The following is an 11,225-nucleotide window of genomic DNA, read 5'->3' as shown; positions in this document are numbered from 1 at the left end:
TTATGTTGTTGTTGAATATTTTGCTAAACCAAAATGAATCAAAAATATTGAAGGAGTTGCCTTGTATTGTCAAAATGACTGGAGCAAAATGAATCAAAAGCACTGAGGGAGCTACGTTGTACTGTCAAAATGACTGGATCAAAATGCCTTCTTGAACTAGAATGAAGCTAAAGATGGAGTAGTGGCTAAGATCATGGGAGATGTCTTCACGTATGACTGATAATGCTAGATTGAGAACCTATTTTAAAGGGATAGCATTATTAAAGTTTTACAAATGTACTTTTTGTAAATAATTAAATAGAAAGTTCTAGTGTACTAGAACACATGCATTATACCAAATTTTGAATAAAATTGTACCACATTCTAATGTACCAAATGAGCCAAGAGATTTGATTTTTATTTTCTTTTTTTGTTTTTGTGAAGCTAAGTTAGAGATATCTTGTGGCACTTGAACATCCTACAATGAAAGCAAATGAAGATTAATAATGATCAAAGTTAAAAAAGAAGACAATAAGAAATAACAAAAATTATCTTTTACTTCAAGTTCTTGTGAGGATTTGATATTTTTTCTTTTCTTAATTTTCTTTTCAATAATTGAGTCAGATTTTTCTCGTGACATTTTAGCACCTTGCAATAAAAAATAATTAATATTGACCAAATTTAAAATAAAAATGACATATATGGTAAAATGATAAAGTGACCAACTTTTTACTTTTCTTTTTTGTTAGGTTGATTATCAACCCGTCATATATCACCTTTTATGCTTCTTCCCCTTTCTCTTTTCCAAAATGCATTTATAGCACACTTAATACACATTTTGGAGGATGTTTCATCTTTAGAAGATTCACACATGGCAAGAATATCGATAGCTTTCTTATTAAGTTCTATGATCCTCTATTGTACAATATCAAAGGTCTCTTGACATGTTGAAGCCTCATATACTAATCTTACAAACATAGGACATAATTGCCTATAATGCATTGAACTTTTCATCTTATGATCAACTTGAATCTCATTACATAGAATATCCTAAACAACTCGACATCTTGCTTCCCTTGTTCACCTTCTCATTATATATTGTTTTAGAAGTTCATCAACTTCTAGATGTGTATAGATCCTCAATACATGACAACATATTATTTCATATTGTTAAAACTTCATGCAACTAAAATTGGTTGAACCATTGGTAGTATCATAAGTAACTCCCCACTTTCCTAGTTTGGTAATCATTCTAACCACATATTGCTTTACATCACCTGCCTCATCTCTTTCTTTTATATGGCATGCACAACTATAATTCCACTCACATTGGAAGACATCAAGTATAGTAGGAGTGTAGACTTAAGAAACTTATTGGAGCATTAATGCACTTCACACAATTAATCTAGGCAACTTTTTATGTGTGTCAAAGTCATTTACATCTCAATATATTGCTTATGATTAACTACTAATTCAAAAAGTTTGAAGAATGTATTGATATCAAGTTTAGGCTTCATGCAATCCTTTACAGATGAATTGATGCTCTCACTTAGTTGAGTACTTCACATACTAATACTATAAAAAGAGGTGGTAATAGTGACAGATCGTTGCGACGATTTTTCTTAAACCATGGTTAAATTAATATTTTGAAGGAAAAATAATGGTTAATGGGTACTGACATCAGTAAAAGCCATGGTTTTTCCCAAAATTGTGTCTCAAAGCCACGATTTTAAGGAAAACCATGGCTGGGCCACGTTCGTGTTAGAAAATCCAGCCACAGTTTTTGACACAAATGTGGCTTAGAGCCATAGTTTATAGAAAAACTGTGGCTCAAAGGCTCTATAAATTATCGTACTCCCCCTTTGAAATTTTCACATTTGCATGCAGTGCATTTTAGGTCCGCCTCTTCGTATTTTTTTTTGTTTTTTCTTGTTTATTTTATATATATTTTTATATTTATTATATATTTTTAGGGATTTAAAAAAGTTCTTTAAGCCATCGATTTGACATTTCTCTCATCACTTTCACTTCTCTTCTCACTTGAGGTAATTTATTTTTCATTTTATATTATATTTCATTTTTTAATTATATAAAATTTTATGGATGACATTCATTAGTTTATTTTTATTATGCATTTGATGTCTATAAATTGGATAAATTAAATCTTATGGATGAAATATGACATGAATTTATGTAGTAATATTTTGTTAGGTTTAAATTTTTATTTTCTATATAGAATGATTTAAATGTTATATTAATGTTTAAATTAAATTTGTTTGATGTGGTTAAATTTATGATATGCGTGCTGAGATTTTTATTTACGTTATTTATATTTATTTAAATAAAAGTATGTTGAAGTTTTATGTTTAAATATAATTATTTTATTATTTTATACAGAAAATGGATAAATCTTGGATATCTAAACTTTGCAACACAAGAGAATATATGAATGGTTTAGAAGGATTTTTAGATTTTGCCTTTACAAACAATGGTGTTGAGGGTAAAATTATTTGTCCTTGTCTTAAGTGTAACTTAGAAAATTAAATGTTCAAGAGGAGGTTCAAAACCATTTAATTGCTAAACCATTCCCTTCTAGATATTCATGTTGGCTTTTACATGGTGAAACACGTGAATTCAGAGGAACTACTTCTTGTGGCCTAGTTAACATAGAAAATAGAAAAGAAGCCAATGAGGCTAGTGATCATATTCATAATTAGTTTGTGATGCTTTTGGGGTGCAAGAAGAAAATGAAACTTCAATTCCAATTGAAATGTCATTACAAAATCAAAATAAGGGAATGAATGAAGAGATGAAAGAATTTTTTTGAATTGGTGCAAGATGGGCAAGAGCAATTATATGATGGGTGTGAGAAATATTCAAAATTATCTTTTTAATTAGATTGTACCATATTAAATGTTTGTGTGGTATTAGCAACAAAGCTTTATCAATGATTTTGGAATTATTAGCATATGCTTTTCCATTTGCTAAAATTTTCTCTTCATTTTATGAAGCAAAAAAGACTATTACAAAGTTAGGATTGGAGTATGAAAAAATTGATATTTGTCCAAATGAATATATGTTATATTAAGGAATACATCAAGATGGAAATTGATATCCAAAAAGAAAAAACAAGTGAAAAACCTGTGAAAAGTTTGAGATACTTTCCATTAAAGCTATAATTGCAATGACTGTTTATGTTATCTAAAACTACAAAGCATATGAGGTGGCATGTAGATGAAAAGAATGTTAATGGTTTAATGAGGCATTTGAGGAATTTTGAAGCATGGAAAAATTTTGACATAACTTATCTCAAATTTTGGTTTAAAACCTCAAAACGTACGATTGGCATTAGCTACTAATGGTTTCAATCCTTTTAGAGCTTTGAGTAGTATTTATAGTATTTGGCTAGTGGTTCTTATGCCTTATAATCTTCCCTCATAGATGTGTATAAAACAAGGCTCATTCATACTTTCAAAGATAATTCCTGAACAAAAAGCTCCAAGAAATGACATTGATGTGTATTTGCAGCCCTTAATTCAAGAACTTTTAGATTTGTGGAATGTTGGAGTAGAAACACATGATTCTTATTCTAATGAAATGTTTAGGATGTGTACAGCATTTATGTGGACAATTAGTGATTTTCCTGGTCTTGGGACATTGTCTGAGTGGAATGTTCATATAGGATTAGCATGTTTGACTTGCAATTTTGATTACTCATTTTTTTGACTATCTAATAGTTAAAAATGGTGTTTTATAGGTCATTAATGCTTTTTGAATGGTACACACAAATTTAGGTTGGCTCATGCTTGATTTGATGGAAAATTAGAGTTGAGAATGCCACCTAAGGTTCAGTCAGGGTGAGAAATTTTAAACCAAGTTGAAAGTGTTAAAGTGATATTTGGCAAGGGTAATGATGAAAGATCTAAAAAAAAGGCTCAAAATTCAAATGGTAAGGACTCTTAACAGTAGCGTAAGAGAAGTATATTTTTTTTATTTACCTTATTAGTCAAATAACATGCTTCACCATTGTCTTGATGTGATGCATATTAAGAAGAATGTTTGTGATAATATTCTTTTCACATTATTGGATAAGCCTGGTAAAGTAAAAGATCATTTACAAGAACAAAAATATTTAAAAGAAATGGGCATTAGACTAGATTTGTGGCCAAATGATAATGGAAAATTTCATCCAGCCAAGTTTACATTGAGCAAATCTAATAAAAATGTATTTCTTAAGACATTAAATAATATCACTATTCCAGATAGATATTTGAGTAACATTTCTAGATGCGTTGATTTGAGACAACAGAAGATAGGGGGCTAAAAAGTCATGACTCTCATGTTTTGATGCAGCAATTGCTTCCATTAATAATGAAAAATACTCTTCCAAAAGAAGTATCAACTATGCTTACTGATTTGTGTTTTATTTTTAGAAAATTGTGTGAAAAGGTTATGAATGTGAGTGATCTTGACAAGCTTCAAAGTTGAGTTGTCATCATTTTATGTCATCTAGAAATGATTTTTTTTGCCTTCTTTCTTTACTGTCATGGTCCATTTAATTGTGCACCTTGTTGAAGAAGTCAAGCTTAAAGGTTTTATGCAATATCGATAGATGTATCGTATAGAGAGGTGAGTGAAAAATATGTTTTTTTGGATATCTAGAAGATATGTTTCTCTTCACAATACAACTATACATTTATATTAAAGTTATAAATTATTTATAGGTTATTGGAAAAATTTAAATCATATGTTTGAAATAAAGCTTGGCCAAAAGGTTCAATTGTAGAAGGTTATGTGGGTGAAGAAATATTATTATTTTGTTCTATATATTTAAAGGGAGTTGAGAAATTTTTCAATTGCCCTCATCGAGTCGATGATGAACTTGTTGTTAGTTCTTCTGCACCTACTATATTCCCTCTTGTTGGAAAATATGTGGGTGGATTTGAATATTTTTTCTCACTTCTAAAGAGAGATTATAAACATATCAGCACGTGCTTACAAATTGTTGAGAAGTGGATCTATTTGTTGAGGAAGTATTTAGTGATAATGTTATTTTTAGTGAGTTTATTATTTTAGAAAACAATATTAAGTTATTCTTAATACAAGGAATTTCAAAGAGTTGTAAAAGGACAACTATGAAATAGAAGTCGATCATCTCTTAAAATTGATAAGAGAGTTCATAGAGAATTTGTCGATTGGTTTTCTTGTAGAGTACGTTTATATTTGGATTTTTTTATTTAATTTTTCTTTAACTTCGTGTATCAATTAAGTAGATGTTTATGTTATTAGATACAAAATGATTTGTTTGGTTCGCACTCTATTAATTTAAAATTTCTTGTTGTCGAGCCCCTTGATTCTACAAGAAGATTTACTACTTATGATGTAAATGAGTTCAAATTTTACACGCTTGAACATGAACAAGGACTTAGAACATGAAATTGTGGCGTGTTTGGAACATTTGGCACAATAAGTTATCCAAGTAGTAGTGATAGTGATATGTGCTTTAGTGGTGTAGCTTATTATGGAAAGTTAGTTGATATAATTGAACTCAATTATTAAGGAAGATTTACAGTGACATTATTCAAATGCAAGTGGGCCAACACTTCTAATCATCGAGGGATCATTACTGATGAATTAGGGATCACGCCAATTGATTTTTCTCAATTAATACACATAAGTGATCATAAGGATGATAAACCATATATTTTTGCATCGAAGGCTCAACAAGTTTATTATGTTAAAGGTGAGCGAAATAAAAACTGGAATATGGTTGTACACTTGAAACTAAGAGATATATATATGACATGGGAGATGATGAAAATAATTGCTATGATTCGGAACCTTTTTATCCCCAAAACTTAGAAGAGTTATTTCCTTGTAGCAAAGCTCACATGAATTTATCTAGGTATATTTTAAAATATATAAATTTATTTATTTCATATTTTTATTTGTTTAATACATTTTAAATTCTTTCTTTGTAGGGAAGAAGAAGATGAATAAGTAGAGAACATGAGTTAATATGCGTGATAGTACCTCTGATCCTTACTACCATCCTATGCCAGCTCATGATGTTTTCCAATCATCTAGAATTTCTGCTGGTAGTCAGCCCATATATGACAATATGCCTTTTAACCCAATGTCACCTGCAGATGATAGAGTCATGCTTGATGCTCTTAATGACTATTTAAATCAAAGCCATGAAGGGACACCCATCCAACAAGAGGAGGCATTCGTGCAGCAAGAGGAGCTTAGGGAACAAGAATATATTCAAAGACAAAGGTGTACTCATTGTAAAGAAAGGGATTCTGAATAATTGTTATAAGAATTTAAAGTCAATATTTTTTATGTACATTTTTTTCTAATAATATTTTTTTAGAGGAAAGTGGAAACACTTCCACTTAATGCTTGAAAACAAAAGATGTGTTTTTGCTTCAAAATGGTGAAAGAATTCACGTGGAGTAGAATACACTTAATCAACCAATTGGAGATATTGGTGGGCTCTTGACGAGTGTTTTTTAGAAATTCTTGCGATTAATTAAATAATTTTCATTAAGATATCCTGATTGGCGCAAGGTTCTTGACACAATGAAAGATCATGTTTACGAAAATATTGTCAAGGTAATTAGAAGAAGAATGATGTTTCTTTTCATAATTGTCGTTAATTAATATATTTTATATATCTTATGCAAGGTCATTTTTTAGTTGATGATTTCGAGCACAAAAAATTTATTTTAAAAGCAATGGGAGAAACATGGAAAGAATCAAAATATAATTTGTGGAAAAACAATTAAGATAGTACAAAATCAATAGAAAAATTGAAGAAAGCTGTGCTGAATGGTGTCTTTAGAGAAGATTGGGCAACATTTATTGATCACTATGCAAATCCTAACACGAAAGTAAGATTTTTTTTAAATAATTTTTTATCAAAATAAAATTTATTTATTAATAAAATTTATTTTTTTTATAGATGATTTCACATAAAAATACTATAAGTAAGGGTCATTTGAAGATTCACCATATGAGTAGAACTCTCAATTTTGCGAGAAGAAGGGGTTATATGGTATTTTTCTAATTTTTCTTTTTTAATTAGGAAAAACTCAAAGAATATGAAAGTCAACATTCATCATATTCTAGTGTTGGTAATGATATTTTACTATAAGGTTTAGGCCCAAATCACTATGGATGTGTGAGGGGATTGGGATTAGGTCCAACCCGACACAAGTATTCAAATGTTCTCGTTCAAGTCAAGGTACATTAGGCCTTTTTGCAAAAAATGAATTTAATTAAATGAGAGTAAGGATGTCACAAGTTGAGGAGCAAAACAAAAGATTGCAAGAAGAGTTAGCTCTAGAAAGAGAAAGGATGGTTGTGGAAAGAGAAAGAGAAAGAGGAAGGAAAAGGGAAAGAGAAAGGGAAAATGTAACATCCAAAAAATTTTAACCTAAATTTATTAACTTAATTAGGGTAGTTAGTGAGTTAATGAGGTGTGTGGCCAGAAGGGCTTAACTTGGCATAATTGATGTGATTTTAGCCCTAGAAATGGGTTTGGATTGATGGCAGGCCACCTAGGCAAGAAAAGAGGATGAAAAAGTCAAGAGTTGTGTTCTGTGCCATACACTGTGGCATGTGGTTGGTCCACCACAGCACACGGACACAATTTGAACGTAACAAGTTCCTCTGTGCCATGTGCTGCGATCGAGGGCATCATACACCACGGCGCATGGCCAAAAATCTAATAAATTTGATTTGTAAGCTGTATGAAAATAGAAGAGGAAGAGAGGAGGAAAATGAAGAGCTTAGTTTTGGCTCTGCTAGGGCACGATATTTGGCCCCATTGAAGATAGATTGAAGCTTCCAAACACCAAAGGTAAGAGTATGGTGCTTTATTTTTCCCTTCCCTCTCATTTATGATTATTTATGGTAAGGTTTGAGTTGAGAGATGGATTTTTAATCCATAAGAGTATGGGTTCGATTCCATTGGTAAAAATGAGATTAATAGGAGTGATTTAATGTATTGGAATACCATATTGATAATTTTAGAAGTGGTTGGTCTATAGGAGCATTTAATATCTGAAAATTGGTATTTATGATGTAGTTGGAAAAGGTTAATGTGCATTAATGATGGTTTGAGGTGTTATTAGTGATAATGTGCATTAATGAAATCTAATAAGCCAATTTGAGCAGTGGTTATAAGTTGGTAAAATAGTGTATAAGGAATTTTATGTTGATAAAGCTTAAAGAGCTAGATGATGATGATATCCTTATGATTTGGTTGTAGAAAGGTTTATCTTAGCATAATTTTGAGGTTGTTGAATCTTGGGGAAGTTGCTATAGTGAAGGGTAAACCTTTGACCTTTCAAAGGTTTGAGGTAACCAGGAGAAACTTGATTTTTATAGTTAAATGTGTGTTGAAAAATGTGATTTATGAAATAATTTGATGATGCATATTAGCAAATGCTTGAGTATGAAATGGTTTTGAGAAAAAAAAACCTTGATTCTACTACCCTAGATGTTTTATAAAATTAATTGCGATTTATTACTATGGGTGGAGAATTTTGATGAATTATGTGTTAAAAAGTAGAGTATACGTGTTATGTGAGTCATTGTTGAGTAATAAATGTTGAAATGTATAAAATGTGTGAAATGTGCATGGCATGATTAATGGCGGGAATTTTCCTAGGGAGAGAAGTAGTTTAAGTGAAAATCCATGTGGTGTTGGTAGTAACCATTGGAATCGGGAACTAGCCTTGGCACCGACCGTTGGAATTCAAAGATAGCCCTTGTCCCATGGTTGATTCAGGACTATCCCACTTATTCTACGAGGGACTCGAACCTAACTAGTCTCCACCGGTTTATGAGGAGGCTAGATTAGGGTATGACACCCCATGGTTATTAGTATTGGGGGAAAACGGATTACATAAGTGAGTGAGTTAACCCTGACCCAGTAGCTTTTCATAAGTGAAAGGCTGGGCTAGTCCATGAAGGACATAGCCACGTGATAGTGACCAATTTTATGTTAGACATAACAGGACAATATAAGGTTGGCACATGATCATGCATATAAGTTCGGCCATATGGTTGTTAGAATTGTGGTCTGGAATGTGTTAAGGGCACATGATCGTTATTTTTGCAATCTTGAGTTATGTTTGTTTTTAAAAAATAATATGATATAGTGTTCTATGGCAAGCCCGGTTAGATGGTTCTTAGTTTTGTAAATCGTGGCCCAATACTATGTGATATATTTGTTATGTGCCTTTTTGCATCTATTTACAATTAATATGTAACTGTAAGGGTTAAGTGAAACTTAGTTACTGAGTGGTTGTACTCACCCTTCAATTCTCAATATTTTCAAGGACTAGCTCATCGGATGCAAGTCGGGGAAGACACACAGAGGCTTAGGATTTGTGGAGTAAATCCTCTTTATGTCTCTCTTTAGTAGTTTACATGTGCAATTGTTAATGTATTTGCTAACTAGGATAAATTGTCATGATTGGTGTACTACTTGTATGATTTTGTATTTAACTAGTGTATTTTATACCCTGGATCAGTGAGTTTTTGTTGTGAACCCGAGGACAGGGCCAAAATACTTGTGCAGGTAGGAACATATGTAGTTTTGAGAAATATGAATGAAATGGTTGATTTTGTGCAACTTTTCCTCCCCATCTATGTTTTATGAAAATTAGGATTGAGTGGTGATTTTGTGAAACAAGTGTTTTTAGTTGTGTGTGGTGTGTTGCATAAGTCCACAGGAGTCCATTGAGTGTAGTCGAAGGGTTGGTATAGGCTATTGGCACGTGCAGTTGAGTTGGGACACCCCATTTAGAAAATTTTATGAAAATGTATCAAAATGGCTTTTAGTGTCCAACTTTTGATAGAAAATGAATTTCTCTAATGTATCAAAATTTGATGAAAATTTGATGATGCAAGAGCACAAGATGCTAGAGGATTTCTCTAATGAGCACAAGAATGTTCCTAATTTTGAGAAATATGAATGAAATGGTTGATTTTGTGCAACTTTTCCTCCCCATCTATGTTTTATGAAAATTAGGATTGAGTGGTGATTTTGTGAAACAAGTGTTTTTAGTTGTGTGTGGTGTGTTGCATAAGTCCACAGGAGTCCATTGAGTGTAGTCGAAGGGTTGGTATAGGCTATTGGCACGTGCAGTTGAGTTGGGACACCCCATTTAGGAAATTTTATGAAAATGTATCAAAATGGCTTTTAGTGTCCAACTTTTGATAGAAAATGAATTTCTCTAATGTATCAAAATTTTATGAAAATTTGATGATGCAAGAGCACAAGATGCTAGAGGATTTCTCTAATGAGCACAAGAATGTTCCTAATTTTGTGTCATGCAACTCGAATGTCACGGTGATTACAAGTGAAATTTAGAAAGAATTGAGAAAAGCATAATTAGAAGACGAGTATTTATTAGAAATCTAGGAGGACATTGAGGAAAACTAAACAACAGCTTTTTAGTAATGATGGCTTCATGTTGTATCATGACCGTATGTGTGTTCCTGACGATAAGGAGATTAGAAAGACTATATTATCATAAGCTCACAAGAGTAAGCTAACAATTCACCCTAGTGCTACTACGATGTACCAAAACATGAAGAAGCGGTGGTGGTGGCAAAGAATAAAGCGAGATGTGACTGAGTTCGTTTCTAGGTGTTTGACATGTCAAAAAGTCAAGATAGAACACTAGAGGCTACTGGGCTATTGTAACCCTTGAAAATCCTAATGTGAAAATAGGATAGTGTGTCTATGGATTTTATAATGGGATTGCCTCGTCTTAAGCGAGTTATGATACTATATGGGTAATTATGGATGGACTGACTAAGTCAGCTCACTTCCTAGCCATTAGAGCAGATTATACCTTAGAGAGATCTGTTGAGGTTTATGTCCAAGAGATAGTATGGTTGCATGGGGTATCAAAAGAGATTGTGTCAGATTATGATCCGAGGTTCACATCAAACTTCTGGAGAGCTTTACACTAGGCTTTAGGTACTAAATTAAAGTTTAGTATGGCCTATTACCTACAGACCGATGGACAGACCGAGAGAACGATTCAAACTCTTGAGGATATGTTGCGAGTATATGCTATTGAGTTTAGTGGAAGTTGGGATAAACACTTACCACTTATGGAGCTTGCTTATAACAATAGCTTTCATGTAAGTATTCAGATGGCTCCATATGAAGCTTTGTATGGTCAAAAGTATTGATCGCCTCTTTGCTGGATTGAGTT

The sequence above is a fragment of the Prosopis cineraria genome, unplaced genomic scaffold (genome assembly GCF_029017545.1).
Source record: "Prosopis cineraria cultivar Desert tree isolate PC_DT_omini unplaced genomic scaffold, ASM2901754v1 PC1, whole genome shotgun sequence".
Taxonomy (NCBI): Eukaryota; Viridiplantae; Streptophyta; class Magnoliopsida; order Fabales; family Fabaceae; genus Prosopis; species Prosopis cineraria.
The sequence above is the reverse complement of the archived record's forward strand: the minus strand, read 5'-3'. Positions refer to the sequence as shown.